This window comes from Rousettus aegyptiacus, unplaced genomic scaffold (assembly GCF_014176215.1).
Source record: "Rousettus aegyptiacus isolate mRouAeg1 unplaced genomic scaffold, mRouAeg1.p scaffold_m13_p_3, whole genome shotgun sequence".
Classification (NCBI taxonomy): domain Eukaryota; kingdom Metazoa; phylum Chordata; class Mammalia; order Chiroptera; family Pteropodidae; genus Rousettus; species Rousettus aegyptiacus.
Window position 1 is genome coordinate 9,599,011 of NW_023416306.1, and position 27,320 is coordinate 9,626,330.

At 42.8% G+C, this 27,320-nt stretch overlaps 1 protein-coding gene across 4 annotated transcripts in view; it reads left to right on the top strand.

Annotated features, from left to right (window-relative positions):
* The first annotated feature begins 17,441 nt into the window (after positions 1–17,441).
* LOC107506660 (spermatid perinuclear RNA binding protein) overlaps positions 17,442–27,320 on the top strand; it is a 125,878-nt gene continuing 115,999 nt past the window's right edge. The window contains exon 1 of one of the 4 annotated variants that reach the window (XM_036217817.1): positions 17,442–17,587. The gene's annotated coding sequence lies outside the window, so the exon portion shown is untranslated. The remainder of the gene's footprint in view (positions 17,588–27,320) is intronic. The other 3 variants (XM_036217818.1, XM_036217815.1, XM_036217816.1) reach the window with 3 other exon arrangements.

The window sequence follows — 27,320 nt, forward strand, 5'->3', positions numbered from 1 at the left end:
GCAGAGTCTCCAGGAGTGAGGAGGGGGCTAGCCAGCAGGGAATCTGGAGATGGCATCAGAACAAGTCTAGAGAGGTACTCAGAAGTTGGAGATCAAGCCAGAATCTGGATGTCCCATCATGTGGAGGAGGCAAGTACTCTGCCTCAGTTCCCCTCATCTGAAAATTGAGAATAAGAATGATATTAATAGCTCTTGTATTGTTGAAGATTATTGTTCTGGAGGATCAAATGAGTTAATCCATATACAGGGCTTAGAACAATGCCTGACCTATTGGAGGTGCTAAGTGTTCATATCGAATAGCCCTGGTGATCAATAAGTCTGGGAGCCCTTGGCACAAGCCTTTGGTTAATCTGGATTCAGGTTGACAGCAGGTGGCCTCAGGGGTTGTCAGGACCAGTTTTATCCCCTGTCCCCTTTCCCCCAGGTGCTGGACAGCCTCCATGCCTTCAACCTTCCTTGCCCTGCTTGGAACCCCTGCCAGCTTCTCTCCATTATTTTGCAAAGCTGTCTTTCTAAAGCCTCCTCTCCCTGAACGACAGGGAGGCACATATGTCACAGCTTATGCTTCTATTTAGAGTTAGAAATTTGAAAAGAGAGTGTGTGTACACGCAGATAAGCATTTGTGTGCATGCTACTGTGGGCTTACGGTTGTGAACATGTGTGTGCCTGGCCGCATGTATGTGTTTGCACGAACCCTCAAGGTTGTGCATTTACACAGTTTGTGGGCATGTGAGCTTCTGAATGACTGCCTGAGCATGTTGATGTGTTTGGATGACATTTTACACACATGCCCATGACCATGTGTGTTTGTGTGTGTCTGATGTGGTTTTTCACGTGCATCTAGGTTTGTGTGCATGTTTTCAGATGATGCTTTTGTGTTTCTTGTGCATATGGTATGAGTTTGCCTCTCCTCACACCCCAGGAGGCACCAAAGCAAGTACAAACTACAAGGAACAAAGGAATAATCTGCATAATTTAGCCTTTGATCTCTGCCACCCCAGAAACATCCCTTGCTCTCACTCCAGCTGCCAAGCTGTTTCTCCATCCCTGTGGACTCAGTCTTTGAGCTTTGTCTTTCAGAAGCCTCAGCTTCTCTTTGCCACCCCAAGAGGGGAACAGGGCTAGAGAAGAATAATGAGCATTTATTGAGCACCTGGTACCTGGACCAGGTGCTTGACATACATTCTCAAATATTCACAGCAATCCCACAAAGTATAACCATTGTTCCCACTTGACATTTGAGGAAGCTGAGGATCAGGAGAATTAAACCACTTGTCTAAGTGACGGAGATAGAAATCAAACTCAGGACCCCAAAGCCAACACTCTCTCCACTCCACCAAGTTGTCTTCCTAGAGCATCTAGGTACTGAAAAGTGAAAGCCGCAGCCAGAATTCCAGAGGAGCTGTCCTGGGAGACACAGACAGTCTGACGTAGGATGCGGGAAGGGGGTATGAGCAGGGAATTAGTCAGGTCCCCAAAGGATACCACTTACTCAGTTTTTATAAGGAGGGAAGCATGGAGAAATGCCAGGTGGCAGAGTGGTCCAGGGATGGAGTGGGGAGAGCAAGGGATAGACCAATAATAGAAGCAGCAAAGATGAAATAAAAAGCATCGTTTTCGCCACCCCTATCTTTAGGACCCTGGACAGGTGACATCAAGTCTCTCAGTGTTCTCATCTGTTCAATGTGTGGGGGAGATGGGTTATAGAGAGTTTTTGCAAGTTCTTGTTAAAACTAGCATTTGTTGCTCTCTTGCTGTGCCAACTCACGCAACCTCACAATCATTCTATAGGATAGTTACTATTATTGTCCTCCTTTTACAGATGAGGACACTGGGGCTCAGAGAGGTTACATTGCTTGCCTAAGTGGCAGAGCAGAACACAAGCCTGGGAGGTGTCTGGCCCCCCAAACCCCTATTCGGCTTCCCTGTTTAAAAATTTCAAACAAATAGTATATAACATATGAGAAACAGTAGGGACTCAACAAATGGTAGCAGATGATGATGATGATGATGATGATGATGCTGATGATGGCTACAATGATGATGAAATTGTGCTTTTCTGAGTGTTGAAATGGCATTAACTTCCTCAAGTGTCAAAAGTTCTGGAAAACCCCACACTGTGAGTGATTGTTTTTAGAACAAAGATTGCTTTCCTCAGGTTGAGCAGTGATGTCTGTTCCCGTGACAGCCAGACCAGACTCAAAGTCCAGGCACCACTTCTTAGCTGTGTGGCTCTGAGCAACCTAACCTCTCTGGGCATCATTTCCTTAACCAGAACGTAAGGATAATAATAGCCTACCCTGTTCCTCAAAAGGTTAGATACAGAGTTACCATATGACCCATTAATTCCACTCTTAGGTGTTTACCCAAGAGAAATGAAAACGGATGTCCACACACACACAAACACTTGTACACAAGCTTTCATAGTAGCATTATTTATAACAGCTGTAAAGTGGAAATAACCCAAATCTCCATCAGCTGATGAATGGATAAACAAAATACAATGAACTTTTATGTTGCAACAAAAGAGTATAGTACTGATATGTGCTACAACATGGATGACCCTTGAAAATACTATGCAAAATGAAAGAAGCCAGTCATAAAAGACTACATATTGTATGATTCCATTTTCAGAATAGGCAAATCCATAGGCAAATGCCACTCCAGAATAGGCAAATCCACAGAGACAGAAAGTAGATTTGTGATTGCCTGAGGAAGGAATAGATAGTGGATATTGGATTTCTTTTGGGTGATGGAAATGTTCTAGAATTAGGCAGTGGTCATGGGTACACAACTTTGTGACTATACTGAAAAACACTGACTCGTACACTTGAAAAGAATGAATGTTATGGCATGTGAATTATATCTCAATAAAAACAGCTTGATCTTGTAGGGCTGGGAAGTTTAAATGAAGTAATTTATGTAAATCTCCTAGCACAGAGCCGGCCTTGTAGTAAGCACTCATTAAATGCTAAACAATTCAAATAAATACTATTATCATCATTATTATTCTAGCTGGTGATTTTAGTTCCTAACTTCCCCAGAGCTTCAGACTCCTGACCTGTAAGTAGGAATAATGATACTTCAATTAGTTAGGGTTTCTTAGTCACAAGCAACAGAGACCCACCCTGGCTCATGAATGAAAAGGGAATTTATTAGAAGGCTGCATTGCAGATGACTGGCTTAGAGGGAAGGACATAGATCCAGGCTCAGAAAGAAAAGTTCCAGGGGATAGAACCTAAGGAAGACTATAACTGAGAAGCTATGCAGTTACTGGTGATGCGTGTGGTCACGGAGTTGGGCCGTCTGGGTTTGGCTCTCACTCTGCTCGTAAAGGCTGTGTGGCCTTGTGCTGTTGCCTCAGATTGCTCATCTGCCAGGTAGAGAAGGTAGGGAGTGTATCAGAGGCTACTTTATAGGACTGTTGCAAGGATTAAATGAATTCATATCTGTACAACACTTATCACAGTGCCTTGCAGTCTAAACTCTCATAGAATATTATTATTATTGACAGGGCCTTGTCCCTGGGAGGATGATTCAATTCTACCCAATTTTTCTGACTGTGCCTGGGTCTGTTCAAAGTTTGTATCCCTAGGGAGTGTGATGGGCCTACCTAGGGTCACTCTCCTACTCCTTGGCCAGGGGAAGGTGGGGCATCTTGATTGACAACCTAACCAAGACTTCAAGCTACAAAACCAAGGTGATACCCAAAGAAGAATCCAGAAGAAAGAGGAGAGGGCTTAATAGCAAAACCAACTCACATCCCTTGCAAATATCCTCACACAGGTTTTTAGGAGGCTCAGAGATAATACGTGTGAAGTCCTTGGCACAGAGTGGGCCACCAGTTATTAGAATTCTTCTTAGCTGATGACTGTTCTTTACCTGGGGCTCTGAATTTTTCGTTACCATTGCAATATAGGTTTGGGACGGATTGTGAAAGGCATTGAACACCATGTTAAGGTATCAGCACTTTATTCTGAGGAATAAGCAAGGAGGACCATCTCTTGACAATCCCACAACATGCTCAGAGTCCCCATGGACTGTAGTCACATGCCCCAAGCCTCCCTGCTGGGCAACTGACTTAACATCTCCAGCCCTCAGCTCCCCTGTGCATGCATAAAAAGATGGTCATGTTTCAGATTGGTGGGGCTTAAATGAGATAGTATTTGCAATGTATTTAGAACAGTGTCTGGCCCAAGGTAAATGCTCAATAAATCGTAGCAGTCATTAAACTTTAAGTGAAGTTAAAGAGCTCCACCTCACCAGGTTGATGGGAGGATCAATGGGGATCAAAGAGGCTATGGCACTTTGCACACGCACGGAGCTCTCTCCGGGAACGATGTTTTCTTGCTTGCGATCAGCACCGACAGAAAGACATACTTTTAATCTAATTACTGTTTTTTCTTTTTCATGAAATAAAGTAACATTAAATGGACACATTTAATAATAAGATGGAGCCTGATTTCAGAAACATTTAAATAGGAGAGGAGTGTCTCTTAGAGTTGCGGAAATAAAGTATTGATAGTTTCGAATAACTAAAGAATGTTCTCATAGAGTCTATTACCAATTTCCCAAAACTTAGAACATAATATTGCTTACTTAATGCTAAAAGGGCACTGAGTATAATTTAATCTTTCCTTGAAGCTTTTGAATTTCCTTGAAGGCAAGATCAGCAATTTTAAAATACACTTTTAGATCCTCTGGCTCAATGGTTCTCAACCCTGACCACACATTAGCATCCCCCCTGGGAGCTTTTCAAAAATACTGTTGCCTCGGTCCCATTTCAGACCAATTAAATCTGAGTCTTAGGGAAGAGCCTCAGCACTGGAATTTTTTCAAGGCTCCCCAAGTAATTCTGATGCACAGAGAGTCTGAGAACTGCTCTTCCCAGCAGGGACCTACCCTGCAGAGGGTGTCATCTGCACGTGGCTGAAGAGGTCCTCAGAGGCTGGATCATGGAGGGCTGCATATACTGCCACACAGAGGTTTGACGTCATCCTGGAAGATAGGGAGCTGCTGAAGACTTTTCACGAGACTGTTAATCCAGCGTGAGTTCAAGACAGACTGCCCGCTCTGGTGACCTGTGGAGTGGAGTTGGAGGAAGGGAATCTAGAGTGGAAGCCCCTGTGGCCATCCAGGCGGTATCAGTCATCTGTTGCTATATAACAAAACAGCCCCCAAATCTAGTGGCTTAAAGCAATGATTTGTTTCTCTTGATTCTTGCCTATGTTCCTTCATGCAGCTGCATTCAGTTGGAGGGCTGGCTGAGGGCTAGGCTAGCTGGAACAGCTGGACCTCTCTCCGCATGGTCTTACACCCTTGAATTCTTCTCAGCATGAGAAGAGTTCTTCTCTGCAAGAGAGTGGTGGTAGAAACTGCAAGATCGCTTAAGGCTTAGCCTGGGAAGTCATATAATGTTACTTCCCCCTCATTCCATTGGCCAAAGCAATTCACAAGGCCAGCACAGAGTCAAGGGGTGGGGAAATAGGCTCCACCTCCTGATACGTGGCATGGTAAAGTCCCATTGCAAGGGAGTATGCATCTGATAGGAGGAATTGTAGCCATATTTTGCAGTCTGCCACACAGATGGAAGACCATGAAGCCTGGCCGAAGGCAGGGGCACTAGAGAGAAGTGAACTCATCCATTCAGTCAGGGAGATAGTCATTTATTCAATAATTTATTGAACACTTCTTGTATACCAGGCACTTTCCTAGGCACTGGGGATAAAGCTGTAACTGACAATGGCAGAGTAGCATTGCTTTTGTGGAGCTTACAGTCCAGGGGGTAGGGAGGCGTACAGTAAAAAAGCAAATCAATATACCATATAATGTGAAATTCGAAAGTGCTATGAGGAAACATAATGTGGGATAAGGGATTAGAGAGGGCTATTTTAGGCCCCTTTGAATAAATAAAGGCTGAACGAAGCGAGGAAGTGAACCATGTGAATGTTTGCAGGGTGAAAAACGGCAGGTGCAAAGGCCCTGAGGCAGGAGCATATTTCATCTGTTTGAGTCCAGCGTGGCTGGGGCAGAGTGAGTGGGTGAGAGGGTGAGAGATGATGATGGAGAAGAGGCAGGCAGGGATCAGAGCGTGCGGGACTTTGTAGAGCAGGATAAAGACCTGGGATTTTATTTCAAGTTGTAAAGGGAGAAGCCATTGGCAGGCTGTGTGCAAGACTGAGCATGCTCCTGTGTTTCAAAAGACTCATTCTAGCTGCTAGGTTGAAAAAGATTGAAGGACCAAAGATTGGAGACCAATTAAGAGGACATGGTTTCAACAATTGTTGTAGGAAGAAAGTGGTGAACGAGTGTCAGATTCTAGGTATATTTTGAAGGCAGAGCCAATAGAATGTACTGAAATATTGCATATGGGTATGGGAAGACAGATTAAGAAGAAGTCCAAAGCTTGTGGCTTGAGTAACTAGGTGAATTTTGGTGCTTTTTACTGAGATATGGGGGACCCTGAGAAAGAAACAGATGAGTTGGAGGGAATCACGAGTTTGGTTTTGAATACGAGATGCCTTTTTGATCTTCAAGTGAAGATGCCGGGTAGGTAGAGAGCCATTGAGTCTGGAGTCCAGGTTGGGGTTGCAGACAGAAATCTGGGTGTTTGTTTGTTTGTTTGTTGTTGTTGTTGTTTTAAATCAAGGACTACATCAAACCTTGACACTGGATGGATCACTTCGGGAGTGAGTCTGATAGTGGGAACTGAAGACTGAGCTCTGGGGCACTTCCAACATTGAGAGGTAGGTTGAGCCCAAGGAGATTGAGAAGGAGTGACCAGTGAGGCAGAAAGATGAGGAAGGGGTGTAGAATCCTGGAAGCCAAAGAAGAAAGGGTTTCCAAAAGGATGAGATCACTGGTTTTGAATGGCACCAAGCAGTCAGGTAAGTCAAGGCAGAGAAAGAACTGATCATTTGGGTTTGGCAATGCGGAAGTCACTGGTGATTTTAGGATTAAATGGAGCAGAGTGGAGTGGGTTGAGGAGAGAATAGGATAATAGCAGAGAAATGAGGCTGTGTGTGTGTGTGTTGACAAAAAGTACAGAGTACTTACTTGTATGTCAGTGGAAATAATTTACTCGAAAGGGAAAATAATCACCGATGCAGGAGAAAGAGGGACAAAGGGCACATGATCTGGTGGACACAGGGAGCAGCTGGCCTTGGGTAGTGGGGAGAACAGTTCTTCCATTGTATCCAGGGGAAGGCAGAGCATATGGGCTCAGTCGCAGGTAGATTGAAAGATCTGGCATTAGGAAGGTGTGGAAAGAGTCAGAAGGTATTTGGAAGTGGAGGCGCGGGGGGAATGAAAGGATTTAAAGCTCTCTCAGTGACACCATCTCTTATCAACAACCTCTCCCAACATCTCATCTGTGCCAGGCACAGGGGCTCACAGATGATTCACGCAGTGTCCCAGCTGATGAGAAGTTCACGCTCTAAGAAGGGACACAGACCTGTAATCTGACAGCTTTAATACAACGTGCTAATAACAAAGACGTGTACAAACTGTTCTGAGAACAAAGAGGGTGTGAGGAACTCTGCCTGAAGGGGCCAGAAAAGGCTTTGGGGAGGTGAAATTTAAATTAGGCTTCAAGGAGGACAAGCACATTATCAGGCAGGCTAGAGGAGGAAGGGCATTCAAGATGGAGAGAATGGCATGTGAAAGCCACAGAGATGAGAAGGATCCTTTTATTGCTTTTCTCACTGCTCCACCTTTTTTCTTACCCCTCCTCATTCCCAAGCTTCAAGAGGAAATTTTTCTCTTTGGAAAGTTTAATAAACTTCTGTGCAGCCTGTACTGAGTCATGACAAAGGTGTGTTTCACACTTAAACAAACGTCTCAGATGTTATTTTTTGCACTTGAAGAACAAGCTATTTTTAAAGAAATCCAAACTCGCTGGGACTCAGCAAGGACGATGTCTGTGACCTCTTTTTAAGAAGTGAGCTTTGGAAAGGAACATAGTGACCAGCGGTGGCAGAATCAGAGGACCTGGCAATTCTTTCCTTTAAATGTTTCAGTGAGTCAGTAAGTAGTCTCACCTTACTAAGTTGCACATTTTATCTTGGCTCTCTGGTCTTCTGGAAAACTCTCAGGCAGCATGCGACAATTATCCAGGAACAGAATGAGGGATGCTGAGGCCGCCACTCTCTCAGAGGCAGACTAAGATAATGGTGGAAAGGATGGAGAGAAAGGGGTGAATATGAGTGGGGTTTAAACGGTACTGTGAACAGGGGGAAAGCCATGTCCCCATGCTTCAGAAGTGTCACTGTACCCATCTACGTAGCTTGTCTCCTCCCTGTATGGACCATCAGTTCCTTTTCTCCCTGGACAGGCACAGCACTCCTCTGTGGGGCTTATTCCTCCATCCCCTTGAATCTGGCTGGCCTGTGTCTACTTTGACTAGTTGAACACAAGGAAAGTGATGCAGGCCAGTCCTTGGACTAGTCTTTAAGAGTCTTTGAAAGCTATTGCTATGAGAAGCCCACAACATATGAAGATGCTACGTATATGTAGCCTCGCTGACGTTTCAACTGAGCTCCCCGGCCAGCGACTGGTATGAGTGCACCATCTAGGAGGTTTAGCCCACTGGGCCTTCAGATAAATCCAGCCCCCGCTGCAACTGCATGAGAGACCCTGAGCGACAAGCACCCAGTTAAGCCCCTTCAACCTCCAGGATCATGAGAAATAATAATAAATTGTTTCAAGCCAGCAAGTTCTAGGGTGGTTTTGTTACACAGCGATAACCAGAATGTCGTCCATTTTCATCGATCTTCGCTAAGACCAGGCGCTGAGCTAGGTAGGTACTTCTCATTTTGATGCTCACGCCGACTTGAAGATGAATAGTATTCTTTTCCCTTCGGAAGATGAAACGACGTCGAGAGGTGTTCCAGAACTGACCACGCACCGCTCCAGCACATGTCCCATAGGTGCTACAGCTGGACGTGCATATATTACACAACTCGTTTCATTTCTCCCAACCTTACCCCTCCCCTTGAGCACGCTAGCTCGGTGAGCGGCGCCATGCCACCCAGGCTTATAGCCTGAAACACCGGGCACTGTCTTTGTCCGCTTTGTGGAAATGGAAGCAGTTGGGTCTCAGCTCTGCCACTCGGTCGCTGTATCACTTTAGGCAACTCGCCTCCCCTCTCTGGGCTTTAGTTTACTTTTCTGAGAATAAGGGAATTGGGCTAGACCACTGCTTCTCCCACTGCTTCTCAAACTTGAATAATATATTAATTCCTCCATTTAACAATCTTTTATTATGAAATTTTCCAAACTTACCCAGCCGTGGAGAGTACAGTGGAACTTCATGCCCCCTTCAACTAGTTTCAACAATCATTTCCATTTGGCTGTACTTTAATTTATGGTCTCCCCTTTTTTTGCTTCCCGAATATGACATCGTATCATCTCACTCCTAAGGACTGCCAGATTCAGCAAATGAAAATACAGAACGCTAAGTTAAATTTGATAACTATAAGTAATTTTTAGTATAAGTACATCCCATGCAACCTCGTATTTTATCATGCAACCCCACTCTAAATACTTCAGTGTGCAGCTTTAAAAAAGAAACTTTTATCACATAACTAGAAGGCCATTGCGACACCTAACATCATTAACAATAATTTCTTCATAGCATCTACCATGTAGTACATATCCAAATTTCCATGACTGTTCAAAAAATGTCTTTTTACTAGTAGTTTGTTCAAATGGAGATATAAGGATGTCAATTATTTGGCTCTTAAAGCTCTTAAAGTTACTTTTAGTCTAGAATAGTCCTTTCTTCTCCTCTCAACTCTACTTTTCTTTTTCATCCTTTTTACTGATCGAAGTCGCTGGGTCAGTTGTCCTGGAGAAGATTCCATATTCTGAATTGGGCTGATTGCTTCCTTTAGGTGTCATTTTTACAGGTACCTCTAGCCTCTATAGTTCCTGTAGATGATAAGTTTTATTTAAAGGCTTTATTGGATTCAAGTTAAACCTTTTTGTTCAGGGTAGAGGTGCTGGGTACTTTAGACTGCATCTCATCAGGAGGCATAGAATGTCTGTTCATTTCACTTTTAGGTATGCTAACAGTTATCAAAGACCTTAGGTGGTGACATTCTTATTTCTTCATTGAAAAGTTTCCTATCAGCCCTTTGCTCAAAGGTTTTACTGTCTATTGATAATTTTTGCCTTAATCAGATATATTATTAGGGTCTGCAAAATGGTGATGATCTAATTTTAGTAGTCTTTCTGATTTATTAGTTGAAATTCTTCTGTATAACTTTTCCTTATCCTCTAGGGATACTTAATTCCCCTGAAATATAGATCATAATGGAAGGTGGAATAAATGCTTAATATTTTTTAAAGAAAACCCTCCAGTTTTTATGAAATTTCTAGCAATGTCGAGAGTTCTAATTTGAATTTAAGATTATGTTTTTTACTCAACTTCTTTAATGTTATATTTGTATCTCTTTTGTCTTGAAACTCTTAGGTCCTAACAACTTTGATGTTAAAACATTTTATCCCATGGCAGACATTTTTTTCATATAGCAGCAGTACTATCATTACTAATAGGACTATTGAGAGAAGTTTAAGGTGTCTTTGTGTGTGTGTGTTTTTCTCCTTTATCCTTAGGATATATTTCATTGAAGATATGTGGTCAAAATACTTTGTTTTAATGTCAATTGGAATAATTACTTTTTTCTGTGTGGTCATGTTACCAACCTCACATAAAGTTATGTTCCTGTTCTGGCTTGTTTTTTTTCTAAATTTATGGATTATTGTAAATTAACATGATTTACTGCTTTAAATATTTACAGGAATCATTTACAAGATTTCTAAGTCGAAGCTATCTAACAAAGCTTCTTTCGAGAAGCCTCACTTCCAATCCTTTCTCCTCTACTCTGTTCTCTTTCCCCACATAGAAATACTGTTAAAGCGTGGTTTCTCAACCCCAGCAGTATTGGCATTTTGGGCCAGATGATCCCTTGTTATGGGGGCGGGGAGGTGTCCTGTATATTGTAGGATGTTTAACTACCCACTAGATGCTAGTTACAACTAAAAATGTCTCCAGATATCACTAAATGTCCTGGGTTGGGGGCTGGAAAAAATGACCTGTAGTTGACAGAGAGTGTTTTAAGGGAAACAATCTCTTGCTGGCTTAAAACTTTGACCCCTAGTCTTAGCATCTGCATTTCAGCTACACCCATCACTTCAGGCAATTGCTTTGCACCAACATGAGCACTGCATTTTGGTCACCAGGAATCATTTACAAGGTGGCCGTCTTAGTAATCCAGAATATGCTTATGTTATTATTATTTGTAGATTGTAACTGAAACCAAGATACATGTTTAGAAACCCGTGGATCTTGAAAGTGTGTTTGTCCACTCAGAGATCCAGATACCTCATGACTTTCCCTGCTTTGCAGAATACTAGGGCTGGGTGATTTCTTAGAGCCCTCCTGCTGTCTGAGGCTTTCTCGTTTAAAAAGTCTAGAAGCTGGCTTTTCAAACTGGGGGGGATAGCACAGTGATTGTGAGCACTGAGTTGGGTCCCAGGTCTTCGACTCATCTCTCTGTGATGTAGTGCAAGTTACTTACCTTCTCAAAGCCTTCGTATCCTTGCCTATAAATTAAGATGAAACTTGTATCTACTTCATGGGATTGTTTTGAGGATTAAAGACATAATGCATGTTAAGTGCATAATACACTACATGGCATACAGTAAGTGCTCAGTAAATACTGGCTGTTAGTACAGTTACCACCGAAGCTAGTTAGTGGTGTGCTAGGAAATACTAGGATAAGGAAATCTTCCTAGAGTGTGAGATTCTACTTGAAGAGTTAGAAAAATAGGCTTTGAATTTTTCTCCTAAAGGGAAGTCATTAAAAACATTATTTTCTTGTTAAAACAAACATGGGAATAAACGGTGAAGTTTGCATGGAATTTAAAGATAAAATGTGAGACTTCAAAGAGATTTTATGCGCAAGGATGATGGAATTTGGGCCTCAGTCCCAGGCCTCCAGGGAGGCTATCTCAGTCTCCTCTGCTTGAGAGAACTTTGGTGGGACAGTTTTAGAAGTACCTCTGGGCTGTTTTGTATCTTGGACTGATAGAAGTATCAAGGATATTAGAAGAAATTCTGTAAGAAGTGGGGACTTCCTGACCAGGAACCCCTGTTCTTGTCAATTCCTTTCCTTCTACATTGCATTGGGTTTGTTACCTGAGAAACGAGAATGGGGAAATCTGCTGGGTATTCATGCAATAAATATTTATTAAGTGACTCTTACATGCTTGGCACCATATTAAGGAATACAAAGAAAACAAAACAAACACATTCTGCCCACATGAGCATTCAATATCTGTAGATATCACAGCTTCAGTAAGAGAACTGAAATGAGAAACAGTTTGGGAAATGGGTTTGGGGTTTAGAGGAAAGATCTGGCAGTTAATAGGCAGTTGAGTAGCATGTGAAACATCCAAACAGAAATCCTGAGTAGGCCGTTGAATGAGAGTCTAGGGCCATAGTTTCCACTTGGGGCTTTTGGACATTTGTGGTGGAGTTTGGGTAGTCATAATGGCATTTATTGGGGGGTAAGCCACAAACACTAGATGTCACATTGCTCATTTATGTTGATGAAAGTCCTGTATACAATTATCTGAGCCTAATGACTAAGTCCATTTTTCATATAAAAACAAAGTACATTCTAGCATGATTTTAATATTCCAGGGAGGCAAATACTATGCAAAGTGATTGACGATCATATCTTGTGTTCAGACGCTACCAAGAGTTTTTCCCCATTTCAGAACATCATGTCAGCTGCAGCAATTCTGTTATGGTATCTGAGTCTCCAGTTGGCTCCTGTAGCTGTTGATTTTAGGTCAGTGCTTCTCAAACTGTATGGTACATGTGATCACCTGGGTATCTTGTTTCTTCCTTCCCTCCTCCCTCCCCCTTCCCCTCTCCTTCCTTTCTTTCCTTTCTTTTCTCTTCTTTGCTTTCTTGAATGGAAGACTGGATAATAATAGAAAGAGAAGGAGAGGCTGACCATAATATAAAAGTTGCAGATTAAGGTGTGAAGTTGCTTAGATGGTAGAAAAGGAGGGTGTCCAGGCACAGTAAAAGCACCTGGCCTTTGTTGAGAAGAGCTGGATTTTGTAAAAGGAGGGAAGGAGGAGAGAATGGCTAGAGATGTAGGTACATTTAGAAACATGATGGCAGGAAGTTGAGAGATGTCACATCCCTTATGTCCTACCCCTCTCCCACAGCAAGACTAGCTAGCTAACTTTCTGTCTTTAGCTTCTTTCTATAAAGCTGGCTTTCTATAAAGCTGGTTGGGAAGGGGTAGAGGAATGAAGGGAGACCATATCAACATCTCTACTTCCCAGGAAAAGTGCTTTGGAAAATAATACAGTAAGGTATTACTACTATGACTACTCTATTATTATTATGTTCCTCTAGGTCAGCACTGGCCAAATGTTTTATATCAGAGCCATTCGATACAGCAGCTACTAGCCACATGTAGCTATGGAGCACTTAAAAAACATGCCTAATGCAACTGAGAAACTGAATTTAAAATTTAATTTAATTTAAATTTATATAGCCACATGTGGCTAGTGTAGTGCAGCTCTACATGTTTTCTGTCTGTCTCGATGTCATTCTTCAAAGATGAGCACCCTTTAAAAAGGGCAGTGTCATTTGGGACCAAGAGCGCTGGACTAGGAGTCAGACAAGAGTCCAGTTTCAGCTGTGCCCTTTCCCGATCTGGTAACTTTGGGCAATCACTTCCTTCTCTGTGCCTCAATATTCTTTGTTTTCTTCTCTCCAGTGGGAAGATAAGGTCAAAGAGCTAAGCATATGAAGGCACCGGGAACTGTGAAAGGCTGCACACCGTCATGCAGGAGAGCCAGTCTACGTCCCTTTACTAGCTGCCTTTTATAGGAATGGCACAGTGCTGTGCCAAGGATATGCTCCAAAGATGCCTCCTCAGAGAGCCTTTAAGGACCCTACCCTCCCCACTCCATTGGCTACTCCATTCTCTGCAGGCCATTCAAGGTTATTATATGATTAATGTACGTCTCTCCCACTGGCCTCTAGCCCCACAAAGGTAAGGGCTGTGTAGTTGTTTGCTTGCTTTTATATCCCTAGGGACTAGCACATAGTAGGCTCTCAGTAAATATTTGTGCAATGAAAGGATGAAAGAGGAACTGCTAGTATTTGAATTTAAGTGTGAGTTCAAAGCTCGCTGAGCTCTCTATTCTAGAACTTTACAGCATCCATTACCTTGCCCTGTTTGTAATGGTGCAAATACTAGAAAAGACCCAAATACCCAACATGGGGGCTTGGTTTAATGAAATGATTCTTAAGATACAACATTATGCAAAAGAATATTCAGTGACACCAAGAGGTATATTTACTTTATATCATTAAGTGAAATAAATCAAAACTGAAAGTATGTTATAATCTCACTTTGTGAAAGTTATTTATTATATGCATAGGGAGAGTTCGAAACAATAGATACAAATCTTAACAGTGATTAGTATCCCTGGGTGGGATTAGTATGATACTGTTATTCTTTTTTTTTTTTTTCCTAAAATATCTATTTGAAGGTGGTGGGGGGGAGGTAGATGGGGTAAAAGGGGTCAAATATGTGGTGACAGAAAGAAATCTAACTATGGGAGGTGAACACAATATAAATATATATATGCCTTACCATTAAAATGTACAGCTGAAACTTATCGGATTTTGTTAACCAATGTCACCATAAAAAATAAAATAATTAAAAAACTCATCTATTTGATCTTTTTAGAAAATGTATTTAACATATCCAGAAAAAAGAAAACATATAGAGACAGTAGATCAGTGGTTGCCTGTGGCTGGGGATAGGAATGGGGATTAACAGTAAATGGGATGAGGGATTTTATGGAGACTCTGTAGAATGTTCTAAAACTGATTTATATTGATGTTGCACTACTGGGTAAAGTTACTAAAAATTGTTGACTTGTACACATGAAATGTATGTATTTTATGATATGTAAATGTACCTCAGTAAAAATTTGAAAAATGAATTATATATATGTATTCTTTAAAAAATTAGAACAATACAGAAGTATTTAGTCCCCCATCCTACACCCAATTCTACTTTCCAGGAAGAACTCCTTTCTGACTATTTTTTATGCAGAATCCAGGTACTGCATATACATTATAGATATGCAATTTTCTGCAACATTCTTCTTTCTCTGGACATACATTGAAAAACTTAACACTAGCTGCCCTGGAAGGTGGTATTAAGGGTAGAGGGTGTTCAGTGTACGGTGAGGGTGGGGCAGCAAAGGAGAGGCACGCAAAAGAAAGTTTTACTTTCTTTACCTTTGTATCATTTGTATGTTTTTGTCAGGAATGTTTAGAGTTATAAACACAATAAAGATATTGGAATAAGAGGTACTATTGAATGCTTAATGCCATGCAGTCTTCCTGATTAAAAAACTTTTTTAATTTAACCAAGTGTCAGGCACCATACTGAGTGCCTGAGATATATTGTCTCATTGAATCCTTATAGCAATTCTACAAAGTATGCAATATTATAGTCTCACTTGACAGAGGAGTAAACTAAGACCTATAGGGAGACTGGCTTTCCAAGGTCCCACAGCTTGTCTGCACTGAACCCAGATCTTGATGCTTGCGGCATCTCTTCTCCCTCTAACAGATTCACGTTCTCCCTGTAAAGCCCATCTATAATGATCTCATCTCAAGTGCACATGTAGTCCCCCCTCCCTTACCCACTCAAGTAGGAAGATGCCCCTGTTCTCAAGATGCTTACAGTCCAGAGAGGAGACAGACAGCTAAACGATGACAGTGTAGTGCCATAAGCGCACAGGTTTAACAGGCTATGTGCAAAGCAGAGGGAGTTTAGACAATGTATCAGAGGTAGCCATGAAGCTCCTGAGAGAACAGGTCCTAAGCTGACCCATAAGAACCACAAGGAGTTTTTCAGGAGGCTTAAAGAAAGGTGTGGGTGGGTGGAGTTGGGGAGAGGGTGTAGAAAGGGATTTGGGTTCAGCAGTTGGCTCAGGAGGCTCAGAAGTGTTACAGACCTGGACATACTCTGGCAGCGACACTGAAGTTCAGTGTGGCTGCGGGGTCAAGTTGGCCTGAAGGAGGGGCAAAGGGAAAGAGGCGTGTACTTTGAAAATTAAGGCCAGTACATCACAGCTTTTTAAGCTGAGTTAGTGTTTATACTTTGCTCTGTGAATGAAGCAGAGCTGTTAAAATATTTGAGTCTGGTACGTTAGAAAGATGAGACAGGACCTGGAAGGGGCTGTTGTTGGAGATCCCTCCTGGACCCCAGCTCTCCCAACCCTAGGTGGTCAGGTTATTTCTGCCCCAGGCTGGGAATTCCTTAAGGGAAAGGACTTGTCTCCTTCGCTTGTGCATCCTAGCTCAGCACCTGGCATACAGTAGGTATTCAGTAAAGGCCACACTATTGGCAGAATGCTGGATGCCAAGAAGGTGCTGGCTAGTGACTCTGTAAAATAAAAAGCAAACTTTTATATATCTTCCCCAGCACCACCCAGGTAGGTGTTCAGCCAAAGTCTGACCCAACTACAAGGAGGTGAGAGAGGTCTGGCCCGAAACTCAATCCCAGGGAGGTCCATTAGAGGTGGGAGAAGAGGCGGTTTACTAAGGTGCAACTTCTGTTCAATGCCTCCTGTGAGCTAGAATTCACACGCATGGTCTTTCTTCGATCTGTCCAACAGCTCTTAAATCGGAATTATTGTCCCAGTTCCCTCGACCAGGAACCTGAGGATCAGAGTGGTTCTGTAATTGGTCAAGGTCACACAGCTGTTAAGTACAGTGGGAAGAGGCTGGGATCCAAACGTTTAACAAGTCAAAACCCACTGGCCTCCCCCTCCTCCTCCACCTGGGGAGGCACTGCGGCACTTACTCCGTTTGCGTAGCCGCTGGGGTTGGAGGGAACCCCACTCTGGGGCGTGGGGCTGAGGAGGCCGGCTCGCGGAGGCCGCGGGGAGCCGCTCCCAGATTCGGAAGTTACGGAGTTTCCGTTCATTTCGCTTGCTTCCCTGCGCAGCACGTCCCCACTCCGCAGCAGTTACGCCACTAGAGCAGCGGGGCTCAGGTGCTGCAGCGGGGCGGGGGCCTGGCGCCGGCAGGAAGGCGGGGACGCAGTTTACGTAAGCGTCCGTTCACAGGTGCATACGGCCGCCCCTAGCTTGGGCTCCCTGCGCGCTCCCAGGTGCGCAGTTGGCGCAGGCGGCGGCGCGGCGCGGTGGCGGCGGGCGCTGGCCGGAGCTCTCAGGTGCGGCAGATTGCGCGTGGAGGGGGCGCGCGGCGAGCGAGGGGGCGGGCTTTCCGTTCCCCAGCAGCCGCGGGGCCCGCCCCCTGGCTTGGCCAATAGGCGCGCTCGGCGGGGTCACGTGCCCGCCGCCGCCGCCGCCGAAGCGGAGACCGGAGCCGCGAGCGCCACCAGGGCAGCAGCCGCCGCAGCCGCCGCCGCTGGGCTGAGGAGCCAGAGACGCGGGCTGACGAGGTGGCGGCGGCGGCGGAGCGGGAGCGGGGACCGGGCGCGGGCCGAGCGCGGCGGTGCGGGTAGGCTGCGGCGGCGGGGCAGGCGCCTGCGCGGCGGGCCGTCCCGGGCGGGCGGCGGTTGAGGCGGCGGTTGAGGCGGTTGGCGGAGCCGGCCCGGGCCCCGCATTGTTTGTTGTGCGTCCTTAGCAGCGGCGGCAGCCGGGGCGGAGAGCGGGGAGCAATCCCGGGCCCCGGGGCTCTGGCATTGTGGCCGCCGCCGCCGCGGTGCCCCGGCCGCTTCGGGCAAGGGCAGCCTTCCTCACCTTCGAGGAGACGGGGTCCGGCCGCGAGCGAGGGGAGGGCGTGGACAGTGTGGGGGGGACCGGCGCTGGGGAGTCTCGGTAAGCTAGAGGGCGAGGGGTTCTGGGCAGGTGTTGGAGGACGTTGGGGGCACGGGCTGTGGGAGAGTCTTCGGGGGGCAGGCAGAGGGCGTGGACAGATTTGGGGGAGAATGAAGGGTGGAGGGATCCGGCCCAGGGGAGGGTGAGGGCCTTCGGGCAGGTTCGGGGGGCGGCTGGGGGACCAGGGCGAGTGCGAGAGGGACGGGGGACATTCAGGAGGGTGGGGGGTAGTATACGGGGCTTCTGGGGGATGCGAGGGAGGTTTTGGGGAGCGCAGAGGCGAGTGTGATGGGAATGGAAGAAGACTGGGGAGGAATGGAAGAAGCAGATGTCCCGGTTGGGGCGGTGTGTGAGGGGCAGGGAGTGGGGGCAGGTATAAGAAGGCCACTGGACGAACGTGAGCAGAAACGTAGGGGGAAATGTGACAGGGTGTGTATGAAAAGGGAGAGGAGGGGAAGGAGGCTGTCTAGGGGTCTCTCCAGTGGCGGTGAGGGAAATGGAGGGTGTCAGGGCAGGAGGTGTGTGCGCGCCTAGGCCCAGAGGCTTCAGGGCACCCGTGAGGGATGTGAGGACAGCGTCTGGCAGGAGGCGTGTAGGGGAGACAGGAGGGAGGCAGGGGGGTTGTTGAGGCGGGACAGATGGGGCACGTGGGGAATAACATGTGGGGGGAGAAGGCAGGTCTCAGTCTGGTAGTGGTGCTGGGGAGATGAGTGTAAGGCGCAAGGGGGGAAAGGAAGGGGGTTGGAGCAGGGCCTGAGTTTGAGGAGTTTGGGAGGCAAGTGGGGACAGTGGAGTTGGGCTTTGGGGATGGGGAGGAAGATGTCTGGGCAGGAGGTGTGTGGGGCGTTTAGCATGTAACAGGAGGAGTGAGTGAAATGGAGGGTGTTCATGCTGGCAGTATGGATGGAGTGGGGGAGCAGAAGGGAGGGAACTTTGGGTGGAGTGGAGTGTGCGTTGAGGTGGAGGGCCAAAGGAAGTCTTGGAGCTGTGGAGGCAGATGGAAGGAAACGTTTCTGAGCAGCAAGTGTGGAGGGAAGTTGGGGAGAAGGAAGGAGAGGACCGTGGTGTGTTTGTGAAGGGAAATCGGTGGAGGGAGGTAGTAGGGGATTGGTTGTTAGAGAAGGTATACAGGTCTGGAAGGAGGGAAGCACAGTTTGGGGGCGCTAGATTTTGTCCAGTAGAGAGAAGGGGGCAGGCAGGGAAAGGAGGGAAGGAAGCGGGGAAGACAGGATATTTTGGGGGAGAGGATGTGGAAGAAGGCATAGTTCCTAGAATGGGGTGGTCAGGGTGGGGATATGTGTGGGTGCATCCGTGACTAGAAGGGGATAGGTGTATATTGGATTGGGGTAGTGGGGGGAGTAGGATGCCCTTAGGTCAGGAATTGACTATTTTAGTGGAGAAAGTTAGGTAAAAGGTTGCTTAAAAGCCTGGAAGGATCAAGGTTCGGAAGTGTCGAGGGAGACTGGAAAACTGAGTCTTGAGAGTTTAAGGGGCCAAAATTTTTAGGTCACTGAAAGTATAGGAAGGGCAGAGTGCAGAAGTTGGAAAAAAGTACTAAAGGGAGGGGATTAAATTCCAGATTTAGAGAAACTGAAGAGTGTGTGGGGGAGTGCGTGTGGATCATGGAATGATGTTAATGGAAAATGGAGGACATTAAGCTCTGTACTGTATCTCAAAGTTCATGCTTCTAGGATCAGAGAGATCATGAAGCTTGATTTTAGTTCCAGAACCCAGTGAATGGGGAAGGCATAAGGGAGGGCTGAGTACACATTCCTAAGTTTGGAGGCGATATGTGATGGGGTATCGACCTAGCACATTGGTCTGATGAGGGGACAGATAGAAGGGTCATACACGGTCATGAAGAGTACACCAAGAGTGAGTAGAAATAAGATTACAGCAGGTGCAGGGCAGATGTCTTAGTGAAGATACTGTAAGAGAGCAGGGCTCTGCGTCAGTAGCGTTGAAGGGCTGTGTATTAGGGCGGAAGGGATACCTTGGTGCAGTGTCTAAGATACCCTGGTGCTTTCTGGGTAATGGGGCAGTTTTCAGACATTGAGTGATGTAATATCTGAATCTGTGCTAGAGGCAGACAGAGGTAATGTACATCCAGCACCTAAAAGTGACAGGAATGGAGCTCTTCGACTCTCTTTCAGGGTGTAAAAACTGATCCTGGGATGTTGGCTTTTTCTCTCAAATAGTTCAAGTAAAATTTAGTTCAAGGCTTTTGGATTTTCTAGTATTTTGATTTGAGTCAGAGTGTAGTGTTAGCTTTATTGAGGAAAGACTTCTGGGGTTGTATGGACATATGGCCATCAGCTTGCCAAACACATAGGAAATAAACTAGCGCGCTGAGTACGGATATTTTTCAGTGCAGGTCTCATGCAGTGTTCTGTAGCTTGTGTTAGATTCTTTGAGGCTTGAAAGGATTAAGAAAACTGCTTTGAGACTGCCTCAATATGTAGGGTTTTCTAAAATCTTGGAAAACATTTTCTCTTTTGAATGTTGGAAATTTAGTCTTGTCAGATTTTGCAAAAAAAATTTCACCATGTTGCAGAAATAACTTCAATTATTGCTTTGTGGGCTTCATGTAGTTTATAATGTGGTACCTAGTATTTCAAATAAAAGTCCACTTTGGTACCTTGGGAAGCTTTCTGGGTTGATCAGTTTTCTTCTGTCAATTTGGGAAGTATCTTCATGTAGCAATTATAAGTTCAAATAATAAGTTTGAGTGGAAGTGGGAATCTTGCCTAAACATAATAAAGGCTGAGCAGAATACCACATTTTAAGCTATTTGAATCTGTAAATATAAATATTTAAAAATAAACTGGAAGCAAATCATTTTAAAATCCAAATTTGAAGCCTGTCACGAAGGTAATAAAATAATGCTCTGAAGGCATGCTATAAGGTTTTATTTTTGGAGGGAAAGGTTTTTAGAGTATAATATGCCTGTGGTTGAAACTCTTAGCAGCATTTTGAGATTTAATTTATGTAAAGAAAACAATTATAAGGATAATGTCTGCCTCTCTGGCTCCCTGGCAGAGAGTTTGAGCAGTAGGGTATAAGATGAATAGAGTGACCTTCGAAAATACTCTCCAATATGGCCATTGTTTCCTCTTGCATTTTTGAAGTCCATTGTGTTAGTTCATTTTATTGATTTGGGGGAAGCAGTATTTATTTGCTCAAAATACTCAATTCTGACATAGTGTCCTGATCATATGTATTGTTCTGTGAAGTTCTGTGGTTTGGGATATTTTGTAGGCACTTGAAAATATTATCCTAAGTTTATGAACCAAGGAAAGAAGGTGATTTAGACTTTGTAGGCTAAATAATTGGGTCTGGTTTTATTTTCACTGGGGCTTGCTGGACAAGAAACTTAATCCCTTTGTGCTTGTTTCTTCTCCAGAAACCTGACTCTTTATCTACCTCCTATGAGAATTGAGATGGTTTATATAAAACAAGTTTAAGTCTTTCAGGAAGATTAGGCCTATGTAAATATGGGGAATGTTAGTTCTTTAGTTCGTTTTTTCCATTTAGCCTCGTCAGATAATAATTAGTATTTCAGATTTTGGGATTAAGTGGGTTAATTTGTAGTGAGAAACATGGATAGAGATGAAACCTCTGTGAATATCAGAGATGTCTGCAAACTGAAGTTTGTTCATTCTTTGCTCCAGTGTCTGCTTCTGTTTCTTGTTTCATTTCTGCCGCTGAGTGTTGGTGTCTGTTTGAATTCTTGAGTGGAGCAGAAGCTTATGAGAAGTATTCTGAGTTCTAGCTATAGCCCAAGATTGTTTCTGAGCCTGAATTTCCAGAACAGGGTACTTCTGTCACTCAGTGAATTCAGTTCTTAAATTGGGAATAGTAAACATAATATATTTTCATATGTATTTTGCAGAAAATTGTATTTAATATGTTTTTTTGCAGACTAATTCTAAGTGACTTAAACATAAAAAGAGCTACCACTTTCCTGAAAAAGGAAAATTTATCCTTTTTCAAATTTATTGAATACTTTTTCATTTTTTCAATTAATTCCCCATCCATTTGTCATTTCCAAGCCCATTGACAAGTTATGCTCTATTTAAGGGGGAATGATTTTTAAGTGCTTTTAAATATTGTGTTTGGTTTATTAGTTGTAAAAAGCCTCCAGATGCTGGTTATGATCGATATTGCAAAAATGTAAATAGTAAGTTGCTTTATTCGACATTAATTTGCTTGAGCTCGGTAATACCCAGCCATGATAGTAGTCTTTCTGTGCTAGCTGATCTACTCTTAATAGCTTACTCTCTTATATAATGTGTTTGGATACCATTACTCTTCTTACTGCTCTTCTGTTTTTCATTCCCTTTATTGGAAAATTGGTTGTTTAAAAAAAATTTGTTTAGCTGTAGAAAAACTGTTTCTGACAGGTAATTATGAGAGGCTTCATAATCCAGTCTAATTTTAGAAAACTGTTTACTGAGAGATGTAAGTTAAATTTCTATGTCAGTCAATATACAAAGGAATAAGGTATGAGGCCAGATTAATGGTGAGCCTAGAAGATCTGCAAATCTTTAACTCTTAGGTCTTGCGTTGAATAGTGAGGTGACTTAATGACTTCATTTGTTACTTTCATATCTAATTTGAGTTATTTCTTGTCCTAAGAGTTCTTTAAGTGTATTATTTTTGAGAAGTATGGTTTCTGTCACACAAAAGATATTCCATATACATGTGTTGTTGATGAATGAATCAATCTTAGATTTTTGTTATTTCATATTCACATTCTCTTAACTTCTGACATAACTGACACTATGTAGAATGTCTGCTTTCTTTAGTTAACTTTAGCACAATTCAAAAAGGTACAGTTGATTATATCAGTAATAAAATCACAGCCTTGCATTGTGTGACTTCATGGTTGATTTCCATTTGAAAAGTGAGAATTCTGCAGCAGGTTGTGTAATAAATTCTGAGGCATTTCTGGGTCATGGATAAGATATAGTTTCTTACTGCACCTGCAGAATTTCCTGTTTTTTGCAGTTTTCCAGGTGCCAGGGCATTTCACAATATCCTATTGAGCAGATCAGCATTTTGTTTATGAGCTGAAGTTAACCATATTAATACTATTGACATAAAGCAAATAGTTATTGTTCTAAAAGATGCTGTCTAGATTTTTTTAAGTATGTCTTTTGACCTGTTTTGCCAGTTTAATTCAGCAAACATGCATTGTCTTTAGGTTCAAAGGCATGTTTTGTGCTGGACCTAAGATAGTTGGTGCTAAATAATATTTTTTTGAGTAAAGAATAGATCATTCTCTAAATAGATTTATCGACCCTTAGGGTGAATATGGAGTCTATAACTTTGGTTACCTGTGTTCAGTCAGCCTCACTGAAAATCAATACACTTTAAGACAGCTAGGCAGCGACCTGATAAGGAAGTGGTTTGTTTTTAAGGTAAGATAGAGGCAGTTTATTCTTATGATGTTTCTAATTCCAAGTAAATCTGAAACTCCTCAAACATTGCACCTAATCATAGACTTTTGTACAACTTAGGCAGCCTACATTTTAATCTAATGAAGTATTGGGTACTGGTTACCTCTTGACTTAAGTGACTCTGGACAACTTGGTTTTAGTTAGCAAAGCTAGTGAACTAGAGGGGAAGGATATTGTAATTTTGATAATGTTGGTTAGCAGCTGGAGAGAATAAACATCTGGAGCCTGTAGTATGCATATTTTCAGTTGTTTTTGAAGTAAGCTTTAAATAAGCTTATAATGTCAAGGTTAGCATGAAAGAATAGATATCAAACATTAGTGATGAGGCTTTTAAAAATATGATATCTTAAAAATAAGTATTAGCTGTGATGCTTTCTGATAAGCTAGCTCTGTGGTAAATGTGGAACTATACAAAATTGGCTTTTGAAATTGGTCAGTATTGTTTAGTAGTATCCTTTATTTCTAGAGCTCAGGGTTTACATACTTGGACTTTGGTTCCTATGATAGCTGTGTAATGTAGGTGAATAACAGTATTACATTTGGAGAAACGGAAGCACCAAGAGTTGACTCTAGAACAGAGAGATAGGTACCCTTTCAGATGCTGTATCTCAAGTTGCTCTTAGTCCCCGGATTTGGCAAGGAAGTTGATGGCTGGGCAAATTTAAAACCTGCCTCTTTTAGTCCAGCCCTTCAGTACAAGTCTTTTCAAGGGCTGCCTGGAATAATGCTTGTCCTTCCTAGGAAGCTCAGTCCTGGGATTATATGACAGTAATGAGTCTGAGGAAAAGATCTAGCCCTCAGTGGAATCTCTTCATAGGTATGCCCAGGATGACTGTATACTCCCTCGGTTACTGTATTGGGTACTAGAATCATGTTTTTGACACTGGAAGACTTGGTTTGGAGATCTGATCCTGCTATTTACTGCTTGTAGATCTCTCTCCTCAAGTGTAAAATTTGAATAAAACCCCTAATTTGCAGAACAGAGTCACAGTGAAGATTAAAGATAAGGAAATTGTAAGCCTTGAAGAACATAACATTTTTTTGAAGGGAGGATTGAGCAGAATTTAAGGGTAGGCTTTGGAGTAATAAGAAAATTTGACTGGAAGGACCTGAGTTTTTATTTTTTATCATGGCACTTTAAAATGTACATAAAAGAAAAGTACTGTGAACTTTCACATACCCGTCAACCAGCTTCAACAATTACCAGCATTGGCTGCTTGTGTTTTATCTGTCCCTCACTCACAATGACTTTTTGTTGTTGGTTTTGCTGGTGTATTTACAGCAAATCTTGAGCACCATATACTTTCATCCAAAAAGTACTTCACTATGTATTTCTAACAGATGAGAACTAAAGGAAATATAACCACAAAACTTTTAATCCCCTAAAGTAACAGTTTCTTATCTCATGCTCAGAAGGAGCTACATTGAAACATAGCTGTACCACTCACCAGCTTTGTGCATTAATCAACTTACTAGCGCTCTCTGAGCTCTGGTTCCTTAACTGTAACAAAGATAATACCTTATGAAGTTATTTTGAACTTAAGTGAAATAATATATAAAATGCCTAACACGAAAGTTCTCAGTAAATGACCCAGCATCTCTTCTGAGCTTCCTATGGCATGTGAATTAGAATTTTGGGTTGTCATCCACCCTTCTTTAGTATTACAAAGAGTAACAGTACTCTGGAATTATTGCCCACTAACCTGGTGAAATTTCTTTTCATTAGACTGTTTGACTCCTCTAGTGAAATTCTATAGCAGTTGAAATGATATTCGTTCTCCCCCTCTCTCTTGCAATATCATTTTTCTCCTGTCTGCTGGCTCATTTCAGTCAGCATACATCTATATTTTTAAAATAATCCTTTATTGACCGTACTTTCTCTTCCAGCTATAACCCAATTTCTCAACTTCTTGAAAAAGTTGCTTCTACACATCTCTAGTTCTCCTGTTCTCACCTGAACCTACTCTAACGAGACTTTCAACCCCATCACTCTACTGAGACTACTTTTGTCAAAACCACCAAGTTTAATTCTTACTTAACCTTTTAGCAGCATTTGGTGCAGTGGATGCATCCTTCCTTGAAATACTTTCTGTGCTGGTTTCTAGGACACCACACTCTGCTGTTTTTCATTCTGCCTCCTTGGCTTCTCAGTCTCCTTTGTTGCTTCTTCCTCATTACTCTTACGTTTTAATACTAGACTACCCCATGGGACCTCTGCTCTTTATTCTCATTCCCTTGGTGATCTTATCTACTCTCATGGTTTCAATACCATGTATGTGTGGAGTACTAAATTTTTTAAAAATTAAAATTATTGGGTGACATTGATTAATAAAACCAAATAAGTTTTAAGTGTTCAACACTATACCATGTATATTGCATTCTGTGTTCACCATTCAAAGTTAAATTTCCTTCTTTCACTAAATAGTTGACTCTCTTTACCCCTATCTACCTCTTCACTCCCCCCTTCCCTCTTGGAACCACTAATCCACTGTCTGTGTCCATGAGTCTCTGTCTATTTGTCATGTTGGTTTGTTGCTTTTAGTTTTATATCCCACATATGAGTGAAATCATATGGTTCTCACGATTCCTAAATTTTTATCTCTGAAACTCCAGGTTCGTATAGCCTATTGTCTACTTTGACACTTCAAATTTTATTGGCATCTCAAATTGAACTTGTTCCAAACCAAACTCCTGAGCTTTATTGTATCCTTTCTCATCTTCCCTTTGTGTCCTTGTTGTCTTACATGTCATGATAAATAGCATCTTCCTCCATCTTTTGCTCAGGCCAAAATTTAGAATCATCTTTGACTTTTTTTCTCACATACCACATCTGACCCAACAGGAAATCTGGCAAGTTCTATTGTCAGAATATATCCAGGCTCTGACCACTTTCATCACCTTTACTGATTAAAGTCTGCATCACCTCTTCTGAATTATTGTAGTAGCCCTTTTGTTGTTGTTGTCCTTGGCCCCCCCCCCCACCTTTAGTCTGTTCTCAATACTGTAGCAGGAATGTTCCTTTCAAAAAGGTAAGTCAGATTTTGTATCCTTCTGGTCAGAACCCTCCAGTGATACCCCATCTTGTTTAGAGTAAAAGGCCAAGTCCTATCAAAGGCTTTATGTGCTTGGATCCCTTCTTTTTTCCTCTCTGACCTCATTTCTTTTTTTTCCCGCTTACTCCATTCTGGCCACAATAGCCTTCTTGCTGTTTCTTTAACATGCCGGGCACATTTCCTGTCTCAGGTCTTTTACATTTGATGTTTGCCCTGCTTAAGAATGCTGTTTTTCAGATATGTATGGCTGCATCTTTTCCAGGTCTTATGCGTCTCTCCCCTTTCCAGTGAGACCATCCCTTAACGCCCTTCGAAATGGCAGCTCCTCTGTTTCTGGCCGTCCCTGTGCTCCCTTTTCTGCCCTGTTGTTCTTCATATCACTTAAACCATTTAGCTTTTATATATTTTGCTATTTTATTTGTTTATTGCCTTTTTCTCTTCTTAAGCTCCATTAAGGCAAGGATTAATGTTGGTCCTGTATTTTGTAGATTCTAAGCATCTAGAACAGTGCCTGGCAGTGCCACTAAATAGGCACTTGCATATTTGTTGAATGAATTGTTCATTTATTAGTTGTAGCCTATTACTTTGTAAAGGATATTATATCTGTAGTGTTTTAGTTGGAATTTTGGTTTTTCCTATGGAATACTCTGCACCTCGAAGTCTTTCTGATGTATTCCTGTTTCTCTTCTTCATGAGCATCCTTTCTCAAGACTGATAAGAGGTTTTATTATTAATTAATTCATCACAATTTTGAGTCATTATTATGTGTATAATCTGTGTTGCATTGGGGGATACAGATAAAGTATACATAGACTTTGACCTTTAAGAGCTTATAGTTTATTGGGAGTGTGTGTGTGATAGTATGATATATATATATATATGTCATATAGATATATAT